A 26528-nucleotide genomic window follows, 5' to 3' on the forward strand; every position below is an offset into this window, starting at 1 on the left:
GCATATGATTCTATAAATAACAATATAGCTACACAACTGTAACTTGCAATGTACCAAAGGCATTCTGCAAGTCGGAAATGTCTTTCCAGCTTGCAAGGTGCACTTTGGGACATTTTGCACGTTCATGAGGGGACATGAAAAAGGCGTATACTCTCCCTAGGAATCATAATAACATGTACCAGTGTTTTTTCAACCGTCATTACATTGACAAGGAAGCTTCTATTGTTTTTACAAAGTGGAAAAAGTCTGTGAATGACAACTTACACTTTCTATACAATACCATTGGTCCACCTCTGGGGCGCGGGTGCTGTACATGAACGACGGCAGCCTGGAAATCACCTCTAAAATGCATCCAAAGTCCCTATATGGCTCCTGCCTGCTTCCCATTTCAATATTACACCCATTGTAAAATCTACATTTGCTTCCATGGAATATAGGTTCCATAATGCATTGCCAAGTATTCACTAAGACCCAGCATCCACAGTGTATTGCTTTCAAAAGGAGTTCCTCAGCACTGGATTCCTCTTCTAGGAATCGAGAGGTGGAAGCTGCACACATCTGTTACTTGTCTTGTGCAGCCCAGTCATGTGACTCCACCTTGGACTTTCTGCTGTCTGCAACTGCATATAAGTTGCCATTGCCTGAAGCTCCTACACGTACTTGCCTACTACAGTTCCTAGAATCCTTTTGCTAGACTTGGCTGGTTTATTCTCCAGTTTTCCCTTGAATGCCATGCCCCTGGCTAGGTGCTACAGCTCTTATTTCCTTTCTAGTGCTTGCAATGTATACTTCTCTTGGGCTCTTGTGTCTAATAAGTGTGCTATTTTGTGCTTACCTGCGTATAAGTGTATTCCTATTGTACAAGTGTTTCCATGAGGCATTCCTGCCCCATCCTTTGGACTGTGTTACATGTAGTCTTAGGTCCCTTAAGTGTGACATTTCTATTTTCAAAGGAATCCCCACTGTGTGTCCTACTGGACCAATATGCGCTTGCCTTCTGTATGCAAGTACAATCCCTGTTTTTCCCTAGGATCCAGATAAAGAATCACTTTTGCTGCCTCCTTTCTATCGGGTATGCAGGTCGACTATCTGTAAGAAGAATCTGCACAGAGACATTGACATTCCCTGTTGTTGCAGGAAGTTCTCTAAGTCTTACTTGTGTACAACTCTAGTGGTAATTCTGTTCCCTGTTTGTTCATATTAGGGTGTTCTTTACCTTCTCTATGCTAATCATGTGCTTTACCCTGCTTATATCTGTTCTTCCCCGGCCTTTGCCTGACACTTTGCATCAACATATTCCTTGACCTTGAGGGTTGCTTGGCACTTTTTGGATGTAGAGTTGGGCATACGGGGGAGAATAAAGCATTTCAATGACTGTCTATAAGGCAAACCTGCCTCTTCGTTACATCAGCCCCACAGGTTATAGATTAGTCTTCACACACCAGGTGCAGAATGGCTTGATAGCGATAAAAGGATTGGAAGGAAAAATCACTTACATTTAATTATTGTTCTCCATCATGGGTATTTTCATTAAATCAAAATTTAGAATAGGATGTTTGAATACTTTTTATAACTAGAATTCTTGCCTTCTACAAATAGCCAACTAGGTCTAAAATAAACGTTATCTCTTTTTTGTTAAATAATTAGACAAGAAAGAAACGTTACTTGTCTGTAATCCTTGTTTTCATTTTAGGGAATATCTATTGAAAACAAAAGCACTGAATTGTCCCACCCACATTTTGGAGCATTTTGTACAAAATATTAATATATAAAACTTGTCAAAGAATTTTCGGAAAAGACAATTTGTAAAAAATAAATTAATACGTGCCCAATTGTAGGTTATTTACTTTTGTACGAATCACAATTATTACTTTACAAATACACGATTTTAGAAAAGTGATACAATAATACTGTCATAAACCTCTTTTTTAAAAGAAGAGTGAGACAAAGTAGCAAGATGTTCTATATTATAGAGAGGCTGGAAAGTGCGCATACTCTACCAGTATCCTATCATGCTCTGCAAGTGGCATTTGCTCCTGTTCATTTTTATGGGAAAGTTGAGAGTTCCATCAGACAAACTGCTTGGTTCTCTTCCACTGTGGAGGGGTGAAGGTTACTTATGATGTCAATGGAGATTCCCCAGAGGAAATATAGGATTATAGGCTAGGCCACTGAAATTATGCAGCAGAAGAGAGCCAAATTATGTGTCATGGTTGAGTAAATAATGCAGAAAGAAAAGGCAGATTATGGTGCCTAATGCGGCATATTTTATAATAGTATTGCTTCATTATTTCATAATTTTCAAACTTTGTAACACTCTCTGGGCGTTAGTTACACCTCATTAGAAGCAATGGAACACCCAAAAATAGCAATAGGCTACTTAAAGGTGGCAAGTCAACCTTTACAAAGGGCCTTTCACTGCAGTGCAACACGTGTCCTCGCATTTTTTGTATGCTTTGAACCATTTGAGCTAGAAACCAATTTGTTTTTTGTTATAACATGAAGATTACACACGCAAATGATGAATTATATGGCAAATGCGGCAACTTATGCGAAAAACACTGCTGCCGCACAGTGACATCATTCCAGTGGTCCTGATTATAGGTAAGGAACTTTTTCTCTTCTTTCATGGGATCAGCATTGATAATCATAGATAATGAGCATAACAGCATCCCCATCCTGGACAAAAAGCAGTGGACCAACAATAGCAATATCTTGCCTTCACTGAAAAGATTCTTTAATGAGGTGTCTGCTGCGAAATTTGTAGTATGAGGGTAGTGTTGTGAATGTGTGGACTGGACGTCATTTAGCGGCCTTATACAAGATATCTACTGTGAGAACATTGCTTAATAAGGCAGTGCTTGCCACTTTACCCCTACCAAAATGTGATTTGGGCTTACTTATTAAAGATGTATTTGCTTTTCAATGACAAAGTACAAGACAAGAGAAAATCCATTTAGCCCAGAGTTGACAATTAGAGACTTCAATTTAAGAATATCTTTTGTATTATCAGTATAGAATTTGAGAAGAAAACAAGTTACTTACCTGTAACTGTAGTTCTCCAGAATAGGAAGTTTTCATAGATTCACATGCCTGAATCATTTCACCACGTCAAGATGGGAGTCCCCGGTGTATAAAAAAGCAATGCTTAGATAAATACCAAACTAAAAAGAGACCTAGGCCCATTTCCATTTTGCAACCCATAATTCTTGTTATGTAAAAGAGACCAAAATTGCCCCTCAACCAATCAGAACCTCTCACCCTCAAGAACACTCCTGAGAGAACCTTTTGCCCCTCAGATTTTCGAGGACTTGTGCCTCAGATATCTTTTATGCCATAAATCTAAAGGTGAGCCTCTCAGGGGAGGAGGGTGGGTCGCATGTGAATCCATGAAAGCTTCCAATGCTGGAGAACTACAGTTACAGGTAAGTAACTTGTTTTTTTTACTCCAGTATTAGAGCTTTCATAGATTCACATGCCTGAATCAGAATAGCGAGCAGTAAACCAGCACATTTTATTGCGCAGAAAATTGACTTTAAGCAGCACATAGATTGAAAAAACTGCACTCTATATACATATATACTTGTAAGTGTCTTCCAACATTAAGATCACTTTCAAAATGAAGATAATAAAATATATAACACTCTTAATCTGTGACATCAAAAAGCATAACAATAAAATGTGAATATGCAACACATAAAGGAAGGAGGGATGAGAAAGAGGGCTCATCGTAACTGGAAAAGGTTTCTCAACACCGCTTGTCCCACTGCCACATCCTTATCAGCGGCTGCATCCAAGCAGTAATGTCCGATGAAGGTGTGCATACTCTTCCTGGTAGCCACCCTGCAGATATCCTGGACATTCACCCTAGCAAACAAAGCAGTGGAAGTCGACACTGCTCTTGTAGGAAAAGCACAAACTCGTGCATTCAACGGCTTCCCGCCGCCTGATGACAATATTGTATCGCACTGGAAATCCATCGGACTTTTGGATAGAGGAAAACCCTTCCTAGGTGCACTAAAAGATACAAAAAGATGTGAAGACTTTCGGAAAGGTTTTGTCTTTTGTAAATAAAACTTGAGACAGCGCTGTACAACCAGTGAGTGAAGAGCTCTCTCCGCCGCTGTAGTTGGTTGAGGAAAAAATCTTTTAAGTGGCTCATTCAAATGAAAGTCTGAAGGCACCTTGGGTATGAATCGAAATTTGCCTAGCGTAGTAACGGTAAGTTTCAATTCTATTAAGGACACGGAGGCGAGGATTATGCTTTTCTCTCTTCGCTGTTTATTAACATCACATCGCACAGCAGCCAGAAAAGCATCAAAACTTGAAAAAATGTTAGTATTCCCAACACAGGAATATCAGAAAACATTGTAATAACATCATTTAATAACTACAAATCCCATGAGATGAACATTTAGGCAGTTCTTCTTTAGTGTCCATAAATCCCAATATAAGGCGTCCAACCAACGAACTCCTCCTCTTTCTTCGTGGCGAGTCAGGCCAAAGTCTCAAGCATCTCTTTTCGCACCATCATTCCCTGGCGGAAATAAAGAACAGCGTGAGCTAAGCCATACCGCTAAGCATGAAGGCAAATCAACAAAGCAGAGTATCAAGTCATCGACATGCAACCCAAGAAAACAGTAACCATACTGCAAGTCGGAAAACGGATTACTTACTCCAGTACGGGCGGGATCTCCGCAGGAGGTATGGGTGGGATAATCCTCGCCTCCGTGTCCTTAATAGAATTGAAACTTACCGTTACTACTCTAGGCAAATTTCGATTCTATGTCAGGACCGGAGGCTTCAGATTATGCTTGTTTAAAGCTTGTTCACCACCAAACTAGCAATATCCACCACTGGCTTAAAATAGAACCTTTTGAAGGTGGAATCCGAAGACCAATCCGCCGCGCGCATGAGGTCTTCCAATCGTGCCCCAAGGGCAAAAGATTTTGAGGCCATGGCCCCTCTTGCTGAGTGAGCTCCGAACTGCCTCGTATCAATACCAGCTTCCTGCATTACCCAACGCACCCACCGGGCTATAGTGGGGGAAGAGACAACCTTATGCGGTTTGCGCAGTGCAATCAGTAACTGCCGTTCGCCCGGAGGGCGAAGTTCCGTTGTAACATCCTCATAGGTTTTCAAACACTGTACCACACACAACTTGGGGGCATCTGCAAATGCCGGATAGGAAATAGACCTCGTAGCCGATTTCGTGCGTCGACCCACGGTAAAGGTCACCCCATCCGGGGAAAACGCTCTTGCCGTGACATCCAGGGCACGCACATCAGACACTCTGCGACAAGATACTAAGCACAAGAGCATCGCCAGTTTAGCCGACAGTTCTTTTAAGGAGAGATACTTGTTAGGCTGCCAGGAAAGAAAAAGGTTCAACACCACGTTAACATCCCACAGGACGGAATACCGTGGCTCCGGCGGTAAAGCCAGACGCACTCCTCTAAGGAGTCGACATACCAGGGGATGCTCCCCAACCGCCGCTCCATCTATCTGCACATGAGCCGCTGATATGGCAGAACGTATCGTATTAATCGTCCGGTATGCCAAGCCGGCGGTAGAGAGTTCTGCAAGAAAATTCAGGATAGGAACGAGGCCTGCGACCATGGGATCCAAACCCCGTCGAAGACACCAACGAACCCACCTGGTCCAAGCCGATCTATACCTCTTGGCAGTGCTGCCTGCCCAGGCCTTGGAGAAAAAATGCTGAGCTGAGTTCGAAAGGCCAGGGAGCGACCAACGTTGCCTGAAAGCCTCCATGCCATGAGGCGGAGAGAACCCTGGAGGAGATGGTGAGGGACCCCGTCTGGATTGAGGAGAAGACGAGGAAGCCGGGGGAGTAGGATTGGAGAATCCCAGGAAAGTTCCAGAAGAACTGGAAACCACACTTGCGACCTCCACACGGGCGTCACCATCACCACGTCCGCCATCTGACGGCGAATCTGGGCCGCGGCCCGTACTATCATGGAGAAAGGCGGGAAGGCATACGGCCGTTCCTGACTCCAGTCTTGGAGGAACGCATCCGTCCACTCCGCCAAGGGATCCGGCATCCAGCTGAAGAACCTCGGAAGCTGGAAGTCCAGACGGGACGCAAACAGGTCTATGGAAAACGGACCCCAGCATGCCGCCAGCCAGCGGAACACTTGAACATCCAGCTTCCACAGGCTGGAGTCTCGGAGATATCTCGAGTGCCAATCCGCCACCTGATTGGCCCGACCCGGCAGGTATTCCGCCTGAACCGAGACTTGATGAGCGAGACAATAATCCCAAAAGTCTTTCGCCAGGTCCGCAAGGGCTCTTGAACGCGGACCCCCTAAGTGGTTCACATACCGAACCGCTGAGACATTGTCCATCCGCAGAAGGACGCATGACTTCACCGAGTCCCTCGTCCAGCAACGGACGGCGAACGAGCCTGCTAGAAGTTCCAAGCAGTTGATGTGAAGTCGCTGTTCGTCTGACGACCAAGCGCCGCCAGTGGAGAAATTCCCGCAGCGGGCGCCCCAGCCAGACCTGCTGGCGTCGGACTCTATCACCAAGTCCGGAACGGACCCGAAAATCGCGCGGCCGTTCCACACTTCCATGTGGGCGAACCACCAAGACATTTCCTCTTTGACCTCCACCGACAGGGGAATCAAGTGGTCGTAGGATAGCCCTCTGCGCAAGTGGTGCGCTTTCAGTCGCTGAAGGGCCCGATAGTGAAGAGGGCCCGGGAATATCGCCTGAATGGACGATGAGAGAAGGCCTACTACTCTGGCCACCTGCCGGAGGGAGGTGTGTGATTTGGAGATAGTTTGCCGAAGCAGATGCTTTATTTTGGCCATCTTTCTGGACGGCAAACTGAGAGTCGATTTCACCGAGTCCACCACAAAGCCCAGAAACACCATTTGCTGGGCGGGGAAGAAAACCGACTTCTCCCTGTTGACAATAAATCCCAGACCTTGTAACAGGGAGACTGTCTGAGACAGATGGGCGGCCAACTTGCTCGGGTCCTGGCCCAACAGCAAGATGTCGTCCAGATAGACGATAAGCCGAATCCCCTGACTCCGCAGGGTTTTGATGGCCGGGTGCAGAATTTTTGTAAAGCACCAAGGGGCCGAGGAAAGACCGAACGGAAGGGCCTTGAACTCGAACACCATGTCTTTCCAGCAAAACTGAAGGAAACGACGATGCGGGGGTAAATCGGGACCACCAGATACGCATCCTTGAGGTCCAGACGGACCATCCAGTCGTTCGGGAGCAAAACGTCCCTTAAAAGATGGATGCCCTCCATCTTGAAGTGGTTGTACACCACCCAGCCATTGAACTCCCTGAGGTTGATGACTGGTCGTCTGCCCCCGTCCACTTTTTCCACAAGAAAATATTGCTCAGGAAACCCCGGGGGTGGCGCGTTGTTCGACAAATAGCCCCCTTGCGCAGCAGCGCCGAGACTTCTTCGTCGATCAAGAGCGCGTCCGATTGAGAAAACGTTATGGGCCGGGGAGGCTCCGCCTGGTACGGCTGGTCGTAAAACTCTATGCGGAACCCCCGCACGGTTTGAAGGACCCATGCGTCCGTTGTAATAGCCTCCCACGCTTGGGGGAAACACGCCAACCTCCCCCCAATAACCACCTGATCTGCAGGGATAACACTCACCGTGTGAACTGTTGCCGCCGGAGTCGTTCCGGAAGTTTCCGCATCCTCTGAAACGCTGACCTCTGGTGGGGTAGAAGTTGTTATAATTCGCGGAGGAGTTGTAGCCTCCTCTGCCGGAGCCATGCCCCTTTCCGGGCTGTTGCTGACCACCACGGCCGGTCGTGAGGCACCTACCACGACCAGCCCCCCGGGAAAAACGCTGGTGGAAGACCCGCTTGATGGTCGACTGGGCCTTATCCAGGGAGGTGAAGGTGGAAACAAACTTCCCCAGTTCCTTAATGAACGGCTCACCAAAGAGTCCTCCTTGGGCGACAGCGCCAGCCTCCGACGAAGCCAAATCGCCCAACTTGGGATCCAATTTTATCAGTAGCGACCGACGCCGCTCGGTCGACAGGGCACAGTTGGCATTCCCCAAGAAGATAACCGCCCGCTGCGCCCAGTTGGACAATACTTCCGGGCAAATGGCGCTGCCCGACACCTTGGCTTCTTCGGCCATATCGAGAATCTTGGTGAGGGGGCCAATGGTGTCCAAGAGCTTGTCCTGGCAGGAGCGCCAGGAACGGTCGATCCCCTTCCGGGGGTCCTTGACGAACTTCGCCATGAAGGTGGCCATTTTCCCATCAAGTTCCGGCGTCATGGCCACCTTCCCCTCCAGAGTCGGGCGAGGACATTCGCCCCTCAAACAGCTGCGCGCCTCCTTCTCCAAGGGCTTGCGGAAGCGGCCCGCCACAAACTGCGCCACCTTATCACCAGGCGCCCAGGCGGCCGACTGCGGGTGCATGATCTCGTCCGGGTCCAGCATGCCCGAAGTGTCCTTGGGCAACTCCGTCGAATTGGACGCCGGTCGCCATGACCGCACGGAGTCCTCGTCGTCGTCGTCGTCCGTATCCGCGGGGGAAGCCCCCCCCGGGGAGGCCGGGACAACGTTCGCCGGTGTAGAGGGTGTCTGGGGCGTAGGCGCCTCGGGGGTCGACCCAGACGCTTTAGCCAGGAAAGCGTTGCGTAGGCGCTCGAAAGCGTCCTTGTCCACACCCTGCGAACCACTGGGACCCGCGTCCCCACGTGACCTTTTGGCCGCCGGAGGCTGGCCAGGATCGTTGGCGGGGGAACCCCCTGGGGCCGGTGCCAACTTGGCACATTCCAAGACAATGCGGGCTGAAAGTCTGTCCTCCATAGGCCCAACGATTTCCTGCACACACCGGTAAATCGACTGGTCCACAGCCGCATAGAACTCGTCGTCCTGGAGGTATTGGTGAGACTCCACCTCCTCGACGTAGTACCCCTCAGCCATGGCGCTACGCAGTAGATAAGAAAGTGAAACTGAGGGTTCCGATGGCGTACACAGACTGCCACGTGTGGGCCGACCGAAGGTTGGCAAAGGTTGTAGGCCGGTGGAACCGGACAATTAAAAGGCAGCACCAGCCTTTACAGCGCGCCGACCCTCTCTCCAGAGACCGGGCCGCACCGCCTCCCAGCGCGCTCGAGCGGGGAACACCCCCGCGGAAGCTGTTGCAGAAAAAAGGTGCTGAAAGCGCCCGCAGGCATCAACGTGGGTACAACCACTATACAGACCCCACCGGGGCGTTCAAGCACGGGACAGTCCAACCCAAAAGGGCGTCAGGGTTAGGCGGCAGCAGGGCACCTGCGATGTCGACTCCCCAGCGCAGCTCCAATCAATGAGACGAAAAACTGCGCGCGGGCAGGCGAGACGCAACGGCGCCCTCTAGCGGTGACTCAACACCGCGGAACACACGGGGACATCGCGTAAGGGGCGAAGGCGTCCCCGCGATGGAAGGGGCTCTGGAAGGGAAGAAAACCCCACAGGCCCCCCAAAGCAACAAGCAATGCAAATAGAATAGAAGAAAAACACAAAAAAACCTCAACAAACACAAAAGTGCAAGAGAGGGATAATAGCACTTAACTGGCTGCGAAGCAGCGAAGAAAGAGGAGGAGTTCGTTGGTTGGACGCCTTATATTGGGATTTATGGACACTAAAGAAGGACTGCCTAAATGTTCATCTCATGGGATTTGTAGTTATTAAATGATGTTATTACAATGTTTTCTGATATTCCTGTGTTGGGAATACTAAAAAAATTTCATGTTTTGATGCTTTTCTGGCTGCTGTGCGATGTGATGTTAATAAACAGCGAAGAGAGAAAAGCATAATCTGAAGCCTCCGGTCCTGACATAGAATTTCGGATTAGTTCTGAGTACAATCCGGTCCTCCTTAAACTGCAAGAAAGGTTCCTGTATAGTGAGGGCCTGTAACTCCCCAACTCTCCTGGCCGAAGAAAGTGCTATGAGAAGAGCTACCTTCCACGATAGGAATTAGAGATCTGCCCTGTGAATTGGCTCAAAGGGCTGCTTCATTAATTGAGATACTACAATGTTCAGCTGCCAGAGAGGTGGTGGAGGCTTTACCGGAGAACAGGTTCGAAATAACCCATTCATGAATTGTTTGATAATTCTAGCAGACCACAAAGACAGTCCCGAGGAAGTTCTTCTTTAAATGTTATATAGCAGTCAGATGCACCTTAATAGAAGCATGAGCTAAGCCAGATTTTGCTAAGAGCAGAATATAAGGAATAATCTCATGAACTGCCGTCCTCAGAGGATGAATATTAGCTTCTTGGCACAATATACAAAAACTCTTCCATTTCATCCTGTAAGTTTTGTTTGTACTCTCCGCTCTGGCCTTTGACAATATATCTCTGTATTCTGATGGAATGTTTAGATGTTGAAATTCACAGTGTTCAGGAGCCAGGCCGCTAAACGTAGTAAATTCGGATCTGGTTTAAGTACTTGTCCCTGGGACATCGGCAGGAGCAAAGGTATTGGTTGAAAGCAAATCTGGTGAACCTCCAACAGTAGAAGAAGCTCGTGAACCAGTGTTGCCTGGACCGCCATGGGGCTATCAGGATCATTCTGCACGGTTCCTTTTCGATCTTTGTCAGAATGCGTGGCAAGAGGGGAATTGGAGGAAAGGCAGAGGCAAAGACGCCTGACCATGCCATCAAAAACGCATTCCCTCAAGACCCCCGTTGGTGAAGCCAGCTTGTGAAGAACCAGCATATTTTGTTCTGCGCTGTTGCAAAGAGGTCCACTGACGGTTCTACCCAGCATAGGAAGATGTCTTCTAGGATATCTTGATTGATTTCCCAATCGTGGCAGGTTGATTTTAGGCTGCTCAGAGTGTCCGCCTTGACATTCTGATCTCCTGGAAGATGTTCCGCTTTTAGGGATATTCCATTTTGAACAGCCCATTTCCATATTTTTCCTGAGACTGGGAGAGTGATCTTGTACCTCCCTGTTTGTTGAGATAATGCATTGCTGTTTTGTTGTCTGTCCTGATTAGTACAGCTGATCCTTGTATTTTCGGCAGGAAAGTCAGCAATTCTAATCTCACAGCCTTGAGCTCTAGTAGGTTGATGTGAAGTTTTTGTTCCTGGAACTTCCAACAATTACTGACCTGGAGGTCTTGAAGGAAGGCTCTCCAACCTTCCAGGGATGCATCGTTGGTAATGACCAGCGGAGCCGGGTCAGTAAAGAAGGAAAGACCGACTGAGATATTCTGTTGCCGAGTCCACCACGCCACTGCTTGAACCATGGCCGATGTGATTTTCACAATGTCGTTGAAGGATCCCATTGCTTGACACCATTGCAGATCTAGTTTCTCCTGCAACGGACGCATTCTCTAGCGGCAGAATGGCATAAGAGGAATGCAAGAGGACATTGTTCCCAGCAGTGACTTGTAACGGCGTACTGAAAGACACTTTCTTTTTGCAAACACCTGGGATAGAGAGATTAACCTCCACTGTCTTTCCACAGAAGGAAACGCCTTGTTTACTGTGGTATCCAGAATCGCCCCCAAGAACGTGATTGTCCTTGCAGGATGGAGGGATGACTTTTCCGTGTTCAGAGTCAGACCCAGCTCGGCAAACAATTCTACGCATGCCACTGTTGACGACTGAGCCAATGCTCGAGAAGGCGCTTTGATTAACTGGTCGTCCAGGTAAGGAAACACTTGGTGTCTTTGTCTCCTTAGAAAAGCCGCCACTGGAGCCAGGCATTTTGTGAAAATTCTTAGGGCTGCTTTGAGGCCGAATGGCTATACCTTGAACTGCTAATGGTCTCCGGCTACTGCAAACCGAAATTTCTGCCTGTGGGATGGATGAATGGGGATGCGGAAATACTGCTTGTTTGCTGATGTACCTCATTGCATATGTATTGTCTGTTAAGATCTGGATAGGCTGATTGTGAAGGAAAAAGAAGAAGGCTTTGAGAGACAGGAGTATCATCTGTAAGTCTAAAAGGCTGATGAGAAGGATCTGTTCTTTCAGAGGTTAGTGGCCTCCTATTTCCAGTTCCTCCAGATGAGGTCCCCATCCTAGAGTAAAGGCCTCTGTGATCACTGTTGCCACCGAGGGAAGAGGCTGAAACGGTTTCCAGTGAGAATGTTAGCTGCTCACACTCCATTATTGCCACTACTGCAATGTTTATGGAGATTTTGGCTTGGCATTCTCCATAGTGTTGGAAAAAATGTCTGTGGAGGCACCAATGGAGGGTTCTCATGTGCCAGAGGGCATGGGTGACCAACAGAATGAAGAAGGCTAGCAGACTGAGCAGATGCAAGACCATAATGACTGCATTGATTGCTCCATCCAAAAGCTTCAGGACGGGCTGGAGGGGGATGAGAGGTGGTGATTGTTGAAAGGATAGGAAATACCCCCTCTCCACAATTTGCAAGACCCAAAGGCCTGAAGTGATTGTTCTCCACGCTTTTGGAAAGAAGGATACTCATCCTCCAATGGGCTGAGTGTGTTTAGGTGAGGCAAAACCAGGGCTGCATCCCTGCTTTGGGAGGGGAGGAGGAGGAAGAGGAAGAGGTTCTGCATGCTGTTTTCCTTTGCTATGCCCTCTGCATTGCTTATAGAGAAGGTTATCCTGTTGTTCTTTTTGTTGGTCCTATTGTTGTCGTCCTTGAAAGGAAAAGCGTTGTCTGAATTATCTGTAGTACTTTGTTTACATTTAAAGAAACAGGGATCTGGGTGTAGCCTTTCTGTCTTTAAATCTTTCCAGCACAGAGTCTGTTTGTGCCAGAGGCCTGATCCATCAAAAGAAAGGAACAATACCATAGTCTGGACATCATGCGAAAACCCTGTTTCATAACCATGCATGACGCCAAATAGAGACAGATGTTCCCATTGCTCCTGCTACTATGTTTGCTTTGTCCAGACTAGATTGAATAACCTGTTTAGCAGCCACCTGACTAGCCACAATAAACTCTGAAAATGGGGTTTAAGTTTTGCAGATAAAGTAGGAATGACTGCCTGTGCAGAGTTAAGTAACACATGCACGTCTGCCTAACAGGCAAGTAGCATTGATTGATTTAAAAGCAATGCCCCCACTACTCAGGACATCTTTTTGGTGAAATGTTCCAATTTCTTTCTTCTGATAGAGTTCAAGGGAAAGTCATTGGAGTCAGTTGAAAAAAGCAAGAAGCCTACTCCACTAAAATCTCTGGAAATGGATGAGATGAGTAGAAGTCAGGATTTCCTGGGGCTGCCTGATATTGCATGCATAACAATTGACTTCAAACCGCAGTAGAAGTGACCGGCTTCTACCATATGGCTATATTGGTTTCTGTTAGAGCTGTATTGAAGAGAAGTAGGTGCTTTAGTGAGAGCCATAGGAAGGATGCTAAACAGTGACAAACACACGATCCACCAACATTTGTAAGAAGTATAATGCTGGGCAGCATTGCCTTAATTTATATTTGTGCATGAGGGAGAGAATTAATCTTTTCCTCTGTGCCAAATAAAATTTGCAAAAAAAGATGATCTCCAAGTCTGTTTGGAAAGATGTTCCATCGCACGGGCAGCCTTGCAAGCCTTGAATAGATTAGATGCCGGTGGGATGGCCTATCATAATTGGAACATGACTTAGAAGGGATCTTACTAGATAAAATCGATTTTGGGGATTTGACACAAAAGTTAAGAATACATGTACATCGAAAGTAATTGTAGGAGCCATCAGATATAACATTACCATAGGTTTGTTACAATTATTTTCCAATCTCTCTCAATCTTTCTTAAAAATTACCTTTTAGTCTCATTTAGAGATTGTCAAGCAGTTAGCCGAGTTGTCAAACAAAGCCTGCAAACCAATATTGCCAGAGTATTTTTTTTTCATATTGTAGCCATGTAAACTCGTGCGCGTAATCAAGGTTTAAGCAATCTCTCATAATGTGCTGAATCAGGTTTACAGTCTCCCTTCTCCACACTGAGTGCTGCAGTAATGTGGGGGCTAGAGACACAGAATATGTTATATATGGTACGTTCAACTCAGTGTGACAATTAAAGTTTGAGCAGCTTCGGGGGAGACTATTAGCTTCTTGAGGAAGATATCATCAATATGTTGAAGAGCAGCTATCGCCGCCATGCCCCACACCTTTGCCCCGTATGTGGCTACAGAGATGGCTTTGGACATTTAGATCTTTTTTATTGCCTCTAGCGATTTGGACCGCAGCTTTTTAATGAAGGTAAATATGACCACAATGCTTTTTTAATGCTCTCCTCTGCCCCCCCAATGAAATGTTCTGTTTTAGAATTTTTAAATATTTTAAAGAATTTTTAGATATCTATTAATGTGATTCTGGTGAGATGTTGATGAGTGTAACTTTGTATATAACAAGTGGTCGTTTAGTCGTTGTATTAAGTTTGTGATTTTAAAGTATGTACACATGTATGTTTTTATGTGGCCCTCATTGAGAGCCAAATCATAATAAACTTTTGACTTTTGTCTTTTGACCACAATGCTTTTTACCAATAGAAGACCTCTATTGGCTACCATGTGATCCCATGCATGCATTCTATCAAAGAAGACCCCTAAATAGGAAAAGGATTCCGCCAACTCCAGTTTGTGATAAGCGATATGGAAGAATGGGAGTTTCTTCGGCCGCAGCCTGTTCCCAATATAAAGATTTTTGCTTCATTAATCTGAAGGTCTAGCTTTTGTTTATAAATTTCAAATACTCCTCTATGAGATTATGCAGCGTGAGCCTGGTCCAGGCAATTACCACTGCATCATCTGCATAGAGGAGTATTGAACATGTGCCGGGTCCACCAGGGGAATGTCTAGAGTAGATCCTAACAGGGCTACTTCCACACCATTTGTGTATATTGAGAACAGGAAGGGCACAACCCTTGCCTGACTCCCCTTTTAATGTGGAACTGCCGCCTACATTCCCCATGATTTCCACACCAGACACAAGCTGTAGTTTGAGAGTACAGTTTTCGTATGAAAGTTATTATTGTTACCTCTATGCCCATCTCTTCCATAATTCTCCGGAGTTAAGAATGGGAGACACAGTCAAAGGCTGCTGATAAATCCATGAAAGCCATATAGATGTTTGCCTTTTTTTGACTGCCGTGAATTTTTCTATTATGCTCAAGTTTAGGCATTGATACAGTGTCGCTCTACCCTTCTTAAAACCGTACTGTACAGGTTTTAGGATATTCCTCTCCTTGCCCCACTACTCTAATCTATTCAATAATAATTGCCCCATTAATTTAGCTGTCCTATCTAACGGAGCCCGAGCCCAGAGCCCGACAAGACCTGAAATTCCCAGACATCTCAGAGCCCGATCCACAGTCCCTGAAAAGAAGAGACCCGTGGAGGCACCAAGAGACGTGGGACCGGACATCTTGGAAGATTCACGAGAAGCTGACTGCGCAGCACCCGAGTCACCCTCAACGCTGTGCTTTGGGGTTTGAGAAGCCCCACCACCGAGCAGCATCTGCACCAAAGATCAGCCCCCCAGCATCTCCACGATATGCGTGGGGCCCTTTTGCATTTTGGCACTCGACGCGTCATCCCGGTTACTGGCCCGTTGGCTAGTGGTCATCTTGGCGGCAGTGTTGGTCCACAAACTAAGGGGGTAGTGGGTATCACCTTGGGAACTGAGGGAGAGTCTGGCCTAGTCAGAACCCCTACACAGGCTGTTCTGATTTGTGATGGGGACATAGATTTGCCCCCTACTATAAGCCCCAGTAATCTGGGCAAGTACAGACAGACACCTTTGATTAATGAAAAAGTGGCTCAAGCATACAGGGACACATGTGCCAGTGTCACTATGGTGACACCTAGCTTTGTGGACCCTGGACAATACATACCAGGTGATAATTACCTGGTGACCAATGCCAGCAATGTCACTACTACACATAGTGTGGCAATTGTTAATTTCTCCTGGGGAGGGTAACTGGCCTAAAAAGAGTTGTGGTTAGTGCAGATCTCCCAGTTGAATGTTTGTTGGGCAATGACCTGGAGAGCTCTCTATGGTCAGAAGTTGGGTACAGGACTCATGCAGAGATGTTAGGGATATCATCACATGTCCTTGCTGTGACTAGGTCACAGGCCAAAAAGTGCCTCTCTGAACCTCAGGTCTTGGATCCTGGAACAATGGACCAAGCACCTACCAAGAAGAAGAACAGGAGGGTAAAGGCTATTCCTTCCCACCTGCCTACAAGTGAGGATCAGCCTTCCCAGGAAGATGATCTTGAGACCCCTGAAGGAACTGTCCTTGAAGAACTTGAACCTGATCAGGTTGAGTTTCTGGGGACAGGGGGGCCTTCTAGGGCAGACTTGGGGCAGGCTCAGTTAACCTGTCCTTCCCTTGAACCCCTCAGACAGCAGGCTGCTGCTGAGGCTGCTGGGAATGCTCATGGTACCCATAAAGTGTATTGGGATGATGGGCTCCTTTATTCATAGGGTAGAGACTCCAAGCCTGGTACAACCAGGAGGTTGGTTATACATCTGCAATTTAGGGGCTTCCTTCTAACCTTGGCCCATGATATTCCTTTAGCAGGACACCTAGGCCAGAATAAGACTTGGGGCAGGCTTGTTATGTTATGTTATGTTATGTTATGTTATGCTTGTCCCTCACTTTCACTGTCCTCACATGTCTGAAGATACCAAGGAGTTTTGTCGCTCCTGTGTAACCTGCCAAGCCAGTGGCAAAGCAGGTGGCACAACAAAGGCCCCCCTGATACCACTACCTGTGGTGGGGGTTCCCTTTGAAAGAGTGGGGATTGATATTGTAGGTCCAATGGATCCCCCTACAGCATCTGGGCACAGATTCATACTGGTGGTGGTGGACCATGCCACCAGGTACCCAGAGGCAATTCCCCTTAGGACCACAACAGCTCCTGTTGTGGCCAGGGCCTTACTTATAGTTTTCTCCAGAGTGGGGTTTCCTAAGGAGGTAGTATCTGATAGAGGTGCCAACTTCATGTCAGGATACTTAACAGCTATGTGGAAGGAATGTGGTGTCAACTACAAGTTCACCACTCCTTATCATCCACAATGCAATGGGCTTGTTGAAAGGTTCAACAAGACCCTGAAGGGTATGATCAAAGGATTACCTGAAAAGCTCAGGCGAAGATGGGACATCCTTCTACCCTGCCTTCTGTTTGCTTACAGAGAGGTCCCACAAAAGGGGGTTGGCTTCAGCCCCTTTGAATTGTTGTTTGGGCACCCTGTAAGAGGACCCCTATGTTTGGTGAGGGAAGGATGGGAGTTACCTCTCAGAAAGCCCAAGCAAGACATAGTGGACTATGTACTTGGTCTCCGCTCCAGGATGGCTGAGTATATGGAGAAGGCATCCAAAAACCTTGAGGCCAGCCAAGAATTACAGAAAGCTGTGCATGACCAAAAGGCTGTCTTGACTGAATACCAGCCTGGACAGAAAGTATGGGTGTTGGAGCCAGTGGCCCCAGCAGCACTCCAGGACAAATGGTCTGGACCCCATACCATTGTTGAAAAGAAGGGAGAGGTTACCTAATTGGTGGACCTAGGCACTCCCAGGAGCCCCCACAGGGTGCTCCATGTCAACAGGTTGAAGGCATATGTTGACAGGGCAGACATGGGCTTGCTCATGGCTACAGATGAGGGGCAGGAGGAAGAGAGTGACCCTCTCCTAGAACTGTTAACTCAGAACCCTGAAGATGGCTCAGTTGATGGTGTGGCCTTAGATGGCAGCCTCACTGAACATCAGCAAAATGACTGCAGACAAGTTTTACAGTCATATAGACATATGTTCTCCTTAACACCCAGTCAGACTAACTGGTGTACCCATGTGGTGGACACTGGTGACAGTCTTCCTGTGAAACGGAAGATTTACAGGCAACCTGACCATGTCAGGGACTGTATAAAGACTGAGGTGTAAAAGATGCTGGAATTAGGTGTTATTGAGCCTTCAGAGAGCCCCTGGGCTAGCCCAGTGGTTCTGGTCCCCAACCTCACACCAAAGATGGCAAGAGAGAGATGAGGTTCTGTGTGGATTACAGAGGACTCAATGCTGTCACCAGGACAGATGCACACCCTATTCCAAGGGCAAGTGAGCTCATAGACAAGTTGGCTTCTGCCAAATATTTGAGCACATTTAATCTGACAGCTGGCTATTGGCAAATCAGGTTAGCTGAGGAGTCCAAGGCCAAAACTGCATTTTCTACCCCAGGAGGACATTACCAATTTGTGGTGATGGCCTTTGGTTTGAAAAATGCACCTGCCATCTTCCGAAGGTTGGTGAATCAAGTCCTTGCTGGGTTGGATGACTTTTGCGCAGCTTATCTGGATGATATTGCTGTCTTCAGCTCCACCTGGGAGGATCACCTGGTCCACCTGAAGGAAGTGCTAGAGGCTCTGCAAAAGGCAGGCCTCACTATCAAGGCCACAAAGTGCCATATAGGGCAGAGTAAGGTTGTGTACTTGGGCCACCTTGTAGGTGGAGGCCAAGTTCAACCCCTGGAGAGTAAGATCCAGACCATCAAGGACTGGTCCCCTCCAACTACCCAGACTCAGGTCAGAGCTTTCTTGGGCCTGACTGGGTACTACAGGAAGTTTGTTAAGAACTATGGGTCCATTGTGACTCCTCTTCATGATCTGACATCCAAAAAGATGCCCAAAAAGGTTCAGTGGACAATAAATTGTCAAAAGGCATTTGATGACCCGAAGAAGGCCATGTGCTCTGCCCCTATCCTGAAGAGTCCTGACTACTCAAGAGAGTTCATTGTCCAAACACATGCTTCTGAGTTGGGAGTGGGAGCTGTGCTTTCACAACTTAATGTAGATGGTCAAGACCAGCCCATTGCTTTTATTAGCAGAAGGCTGACCCCTAGAGAGAAACGTTGGTCAGCCATTGAGAGGGAGGCCTTTGCTGTGGTGTGGGCCCTGAAGAAGTTGAGACCATACTTGTTTGGCACTCACTTCAAGATTCAGACCGACCATAAGCCCCTCTTATGGCTTAATCAAATGAAGGGTGAAAACCCCAAACTACTCAGGTGGTCCATTTCCCTACAGGGGATGGACTTTACAGTGGAGCACCGCCCAGGGACTGACCATGGTAATGCAGATGGTCTCTCCAGGTACTTCCACTTAGAACATGAAGACAAAACTGGTCAAGGTTAGTCTAATGTCCCTGCGTTTGAGGGGGGGGGGAGTTGTGTAGGAGAGTAGGGTCTGCTATCCTATGGTCACCCCAAATTTTTGCTTTTTGCTTCACTGGTTTATGACTTAATGTGGCTGTGGGCCTGCTAATCAGACCCACAGCCTGCTGTTCTCTCTCTAAATTAATGCCAATGCACTGTAGGTGCATTACGAATTGGATCTGGTTCACCTTATAGGCCCCTGTAACAGTGTACCCCAGGTACCCAGGGCATAGGTGTATCCAAGGCCTACCAGGGGCTGTAGCATGTTTAATGCCACCCCATGGCCTGGCCTCCATATCTGACACAACTGGCGGATCAATCAGCTGGGGTAAGTTGGTGTAATCACCTCTTACTTAGATATAGTATATCTATATCTAACCTATATCTAAACTATCTGGACACATGTTAACCTATCAGACATTCCTATGGAAGGCCTCTACAATCCTGGAGGCAGAGTGCTTGGTTTCATGTGAAATGGTGCTCTGGCACGAGCTGAGCCCGTCTGCAGCTGTCGGGAACAACTCCCTTAGCTGGTCCGGGATATTGCCATACCATATACTCTTAAGTGCATTATAATCCTCGCGGTTACTTGCTAACTTTGGTTTGGCTTTATCAAAACATGTTGAGTAAGGTGTCATACGAATTGGGATACTACCCCCTCGCCAGTTCTGGCGACGGGGGCAGCATTCGACCCTTCTAGAGGGACACGACATGTACCTAACCTGAACCCCGGTTAAAGTTAACTCGAGCCTCAGCATCACAAAATGGATGCTGCCACCACAGACACAAGTCTGACCTCTTGCTGCTGGGAGTCCTTCCAGCGAGGGAGGCTTGGACAAAGGGTTTCCTGCCTTGGGAGGTGCGAGCACCACCCCCGACAGGATTTTGTGTATTGGGTAGGACAGGGCTGTTTAGAATGAGACATGCCTGGGGCACACAAGGTGTCCCCGTGCATAAGCCAGTCCAAACCGGTGCTGGGGCTTTCCAGCCCCAGTCCTGGCGCGAAGCTGGACAAAGGAAAGGGGGTGTAACCGCCCCCCTTCCTGGTCCCACCCAGAGGAGGGACCTAGCAGGTGATCCGGCCCCTAGATTTGAAATAAGAGTAGGAGCTGTGTCCCAAGACTTCAGATCATCCTGAACTCGACTTGAAACTAAGAAGAAAACTGGACTTCAACATTCTGCTGCACAGAAGACTGAAGAGCATCTCCCTTGTGGCCAAGGAGTGACCACCCTGTGAATACAGGCACCATCCAGCAACTCAACGTCTGCTTTGTTGCCGCCTCCCGCCGTAGCCCGAGCCCAGAGCCCGACAAGACCCGGATTCCCAGACATCTCAGAGCCCGATCCACAGTCCCTGAAAAGAAGAGACCCGTGGAGGCACCGAGAGACGTGGGACCGGCCATCTTGGAAGATTCACGGGAAGCTGACTGCGCAGCACCCGAGGCACCCTCGATGCTGTGCTTTGGGGTTTGAGAAGCCCCACCACCGAGCAGCATCTGCACCGAAGATCAGTCCCCCAGCATCTCCACGATCTGCTTTGGGCCCTTTTGCATTTTGCCACTCGACGCGTCATCCCGGTTACTGGCCCGTTGGCTAGTGGCCATCTTGGCGACAAAATCCTAAATCAACACCACTGGTCTTGTTGTTCCAGACTGGCCCTCGCTCATGTAAAAAGGAGCGGCCTCTCTGACCTTGCTGGTCCGAGTGAGAAGCTTGCATCGTTTCCTGCGTGGCTTGCATTTGCCAAGGCCTGTTTGCTCCGATCAAGAAGCCGACACCGCCATCAGCTAGAGCCTTTGTGGGACAGCTCGTGATCGACGCCTGGACGTCCTCGACCTCTTCGTGTCTACGTGGCTGCAGAGACAATCTTCACTTCTTCGCCTGTTTGCACCCGACATCGCCTGGTTCCATCCTGGTTCCACGGTAGTCACTGGCTAGTGACTTTGAACATTGTCCCCTCTGCTTTCAGGTCTTCACCTCTTCAGATCCACCCTTGGATCCACCGGAGCTCTCCTTGACGACCCGCCTGCAGCATCTTCATCTACAGGCTCCATAGACCAGCGCGACGAAACCCGTCACACTTTGAGACATATGCACCCGCTTCCTGTGGGTGAGGTAACCCTGGCACTCCGGTGCTCCTGTGTAGCAGTACACCTCTAGTGTCTATGTTCCAAGTTGCTAGGTTCTACGTCATCCGGAAGGTTCCCTTTTCAGTAACTTTGTAACTTTTACGCACCATTGACTTTGCATTGGTGCATGCGTGTGCTTTAAGCGCTGCACGCGAGTCCCGCGGGCCTTTCCCGACTTAGTCACTGCTAGTCCCGAACAGCTCCAGCCATTCCCCAGGCCCTAGGCCTACTTTCTTTTCGATTCGTGGTACTTATACCACTATTTTAGTATATGGTTTAGGTGGCCCCTAGGGCTCATCCATATTGTGCAACTTTTGTATATTTAAACTGTGTTTTGTTTTAACGCATTTACTTCTGTGCTCATAAAGAGTATAGGGGATATTTGTAGTACATAAATATATATATATATTTTCAATATATATCTGTGTGGTGTCCTTTCATTTGGTATTCAAGGGGATTGTGTATGGTAAAACAGCTTGCTTCACATGCCTTACAGAGTTTAGCCTAAGACTGCTTTATCCACGCTACCTCTAGGATAGCTGGTCTATAAGGTTGACTTACAACCAGTCATCATAAGGGTTGCTTGGCATGGTACAAGGTGATCACTAGAACTAGTGAGCATCATATACCAGGCCAACTTCTCACAATAGTGTTAAAACATTGGTTAATAATGGTACCCAAAGGTCCGAATTTAAAAAAAAGTAATCTATGGGTGCCCCATCAGGGCCTGGGGCCTTAGCAGAACTGCACTGCACTAGCCCATGTCTGACCTCAGCCATTTCAAAGGTAATATTACCTTTTAGCTTTAACGTTCTATCAATCAACGGAAGTTCCCTAGCCTCAGGTGGCAATCTGAATATTTTCCAGATGTGGCCCACCCATGTGTCTTCATCCAAATGAGTGCCTAAGTTGGGATCTGTACCATCTTTCAAGAATGCAGTGTTAATTACAGACCAGAATTCCCTATGAGGTTTTGGGATCGCTGCCAGGTTTTTGAGATCACTGCAGGTTCTTCCAAGTGTGGAGTTTTGGAACTTAAAAATATTCACCTAAAATCATCCGAACAACGAATTCCAATTTACTCACCTGTTATCAGGGTAGAACCCAGTACTGCATCTTTTAGCCCAGCACTGACCCTGAAAAGTAATTCTAGCCGTACGTACCAGTAACTTGTATTTCCTTCCTTAGGAATCCATTGTGTGGTTTTCACTAGAAACGTTTCTAAGTGTCTATTTCCACAAACTAAAAATATTCCTTAAAAATCGCATGCATGACTTAAACGCTTTCTTTCAACTGTTTACAGGAGATGCACCAGTGCTGGATCCAGGATCCACCACTGAGAAAGAAAAAGAAACGATAACACCACTTACCTGCTAAGTGAATTTTCTCCCATAGGATAACATTGGTGATTCTATGTGAAAAAAAGTGTCAACTTTTAAAATACAATAATAGTCGTTAAAAATCACTACTGTAACCAAAACGCTTTTACTCAACCGTTTACAGGAGATGTCAAAGGACTGAATCTAGGATCCAGTTCTGTGGTTAGAAAAGTAATCCATAAAGTAACTAATTGCATTTAACTAGAAATTCACATTAAGCTCAATGTTGCATTGTGTTTGAAATTGAGTTGCCCATTGCAACAACTGTAACTACTGTACTTAAAATTCTATTGCCTATTTGCAAAGTATTTAAACTAAAGTAATTCTTTCTGAGAAAGTATATTTTGTAATGTAATGTATAATGTAATTATAATGTAATTTAAAAAGTAAAATATCTAAAAATAGTTTAAAAAATGTAGTAAATCAGTATCAAGCAAATAAATATAACAATTAATACATTTAAAAATTGCCATTTACAAATCCTTTGAAATTCACTGAAATAACCATAGGTTTCAGATATGTTATAGTTAGGAATTAGCATTTAAAAAACCTTTGAAATTCACTGAAAAAACCTTAGGTTTCAAACACGTTAAAGTTAGGAATTAGCATTTAAAAAACCTTAGAAATTCACAGAAAAAACAATTGGTTTTAGGGGTGTTATAGTTAGCTGGACATTTCACTCGTACAAAACCATTGAAATTATTCTGTTATAGTTAGTTGTACTAACTATAACTCGTGCGCCCGCAATCCGCTGCTGATGATGTCACATATTACATCATTCATGACATGGTCAGCGTGATCAAGGCTTAACCGCCGAAACGCGTTGTTGTTGCCAATAAATCTCTATTATAATTGCACAGAAAAGGTGTCCGGGCTATCAATTCGTATTGAACTGATTTGTGAAGCCTATTTGGGGACTGCCGGTGCCCGGCTCGGACCGCCCGCTGACAGTGCTTCTTCACTACCGGCACTCGTGAAAAGAAAACATATATATATATACTTCTGGCCTCCTCCTGCTCTGCCTGAACGAAATGGGATAAATGACAGTAATTTCCAGACTTCACACACACAATTTCGCACAGGCCAGGTATACCGTGATCATTGGCAGCCTTTAGTCATACGTCTATGTCTGACCTGTCCCGATTTTTGCTTCTCAAAATCTGGTCACCCTACGTTTGCCCATATTCTGCTCGCTCCTCCATACATACATACATACTGACCTCATAACTAATGGACAATGCAGATTTTTTAGCAGTTTAGTGAGCGAAAGCATTATCATATGACACTTAGGATACCTCATCTAGTGTGGTTTGGTGAGCAACCCTTTGACAATAGCGACTTTGGAAGGCAACTGGAATGAGTCACACAAACCCTTCACATGAATCTCTTTTTTATCGGACGTTTGCGAAAACCAAGAGCAAATAGGAATGTGTACTTTGAATATGGCCTATAGGCAACAATGAACCAGGACTTATTCAACTATGTCCATATTTTCTACCAGAACAGTTTAATGAGTTTATAAGCAGCATATTCTAGACTTTTCCTCCAGTAACAGCACAACCACCTGTTTGGGATCACAACTAGGAGCTCTCATGAGAAGTCCCACTGAGGTCATCACAAATTGTCTCTAGAGATGTTATTATAGAAAATGGCCCCGTTGTATGCCATCCCATGGGCACAAGAGTTGGAGAAATCAAAGTTATTCAGCCCCATAGTTAAAATTGGAAAAAGACAAAGTTACTCTTACAACAGATCCACACTTCATGCTGAATGTGCCTTTGTTCTTTCAATTATCATCCGACTTGAGAAAAGGTGGTGGACTCCAACAATCTGTATAAAGTAGAATTTTCCAGTGCTCCTAAACTGCCTGAAGTGTCTCCTTCACAAATGTAGGTTTGGGTAAAACACATACATTAATTGCTGATTTAATCTCAGAACACAACTTAAACCTTATCTTTCTAAAGGAAACATGGTTAACAGACTATGCTTGGCCAGACTTTGAACTACTGGTCCCAAAATGATGTGCCATCATCCACCTCAACAATTACAACATTGAATTCTTCACCATCAATGAAATCAATTCCAACAACAAGATCTACCTCTGAGACTTTGGGATATCACGTCTGACCGCACCTCACTGACCTTCTCAACCTATCTTGAAACTAACAACCTTAACCAACTTTGCTTATCCCCAACCTACAACGAACAGAGCTACCCATGACCTGAATTTAACAAAAAAAGACAAAGTGAAACTGAGTGCCATGCTACCATTGGAATGGTTAGATCATTCTCTCATCTTCTTTTCAAGCAACTCAGTCTGAACATTTCCCAATGACCTTTCCCACTAGACCTAATAAAAATGTTACTTACCTTCGGTAACGATATATCTGTGAGAAACATTAGTTAGTTATAGATTCCTTACCTTAGAATTATCCCAGGCTTCAGACTGGAACTGGAAAGTTTTTTCGTCAGAAGTACCTCTGCGTGTCGGAAGGTGGCGTCAGTCGGCTCCGCGTCCATCGTCGGCATCGTGATGATATTGCAGCAGCTACTTAGATGCTGCCCTCGTGCACTGACGTCAGTTCTGTACAAGACTTTTCGTGCCAGAATCGCAGAGCCATGCAAGACACTGACCACTGGTGCACAAAACTAGGGCCCTGAAAGGATGTCCTTAACCCTAGGGAGGATGGGTGGGGCAGTAAGGAATCTATAACTTACTAATGTTTCTTACAGATAAATCGTTACTGAAGGTAAGTAACTTGTTCATCTGAAAGACACACATTAGTTATATATTACCTTAGAATAGATACCCCAGCAATACCAACCCCAGTGGTATGTCTGTGAACCAAGATCACACCAGAAAGTCCTGGAGAACAGAACGGCCAAAGAAGCTGTCCCTCCGTACTTGGCTGTCCAGGCACTAGTGTTCTGTAAACGTGCCCATGTGGCCGCCTGACAGATGTCATGTAGAGGAACTCCACTTCCCAAAGCAGTAGTGGCTGCCGTCGACCTGGTGGAATGGGCGCGTAACCCGACTGGAGGCTCCTTTTTAGCCAGAGAGTAACATGCCTTAATACACAAAACAACCCATTGAGAAATGGTACATTTGTGTATGGCCCGACCTTTATTTGCCCCCATGTAGCTAACGAAGAGTTGGTCATCCACCCGAAACTGTTTTGTGCGATCCAGATAGAAGGAGAGCACACATTTTGGGTCCAGATGGTGGAGCCTCTCTTCCTCCTTTGAAGGATGCGAAGGCGGAAAGAAGGTTGGCAAAGTAATGACCTGCCCGATGTGGAAGGCAGTAACTACTTTAGGAAGGAAGGACGGGTCCTGAGAACCACCTTGTCCAGATGGACAGACCGAAAAAGAGGTTTGGAGGAAAGGGCCTGGAGCCTACTCACCCTTCTAGCAGAAGTGATCGCTACCAGGAAAGCAGTCTTAAGAGTCAAGAGTCTTAAGGGACAGTTATGAAGCGGCACAAAGGGAGCGCACAATAAATAGGTAAGAACAAGATTCAAGTCCCACTGAGCATTACGAAAAGGATTGGAGGAAAGAGATGCGTTAAGCCTTTTAAGAAACGGTTAACTACCGGGGACTTTAAAAGAGAAGGTTGATCAGGCAGCCAAAGGAAGGCAGAGATGGCTGAAAGATAGCTCTTGCTAGTGAACAGAGCAGAACCCTGCTGGGCTAAAGAAAGAAGGAACAAGAGAACTTCAGAAAGAGGGGCAGAAAGAGGATCCACAGCCTTTGCTGTGCACCATGCCACAAACTTTTTACACTGGCAGGCGTATACCGTCTTAGTGGAGGGACGCCTGTCTGCCAAGATAATGTCACAGACTTCGGGAGGCAGGTCAAAAGACTTCAACTGCTGCCGCTCAATCTCCACG

The 26528-nt window shown here is 46.6% G+C and overlaps 1 protein-coding gene across 1 annotated transcript in view; it reads right to left on the minus strand.

Moving 5' to 3' along the window:
- Positions 1 to 26528, minus strand: part of FBXO47 (F-box protein 47) — a 1324472-nt gene that overhangs the window by 95574 nt on the left and 1202370 nt on the right. The gene's annotated exons all lie outside the window — the stretch shown is intronic.

Source organism: Lissotriton vulgaris, chromosome 5 (genome assembly GCF_964263255.1).
Source record: "Lissotriton vulgaris chromosome 5, aLisVul1.2, whole genome shotgun sequence".
Taxonomy (NCBI): Eukaryota; Metazoa; Chordata; class Amphibia; order Caudata; family Salamandridae; genus Lissotriton; species Lissotriton vulgaris.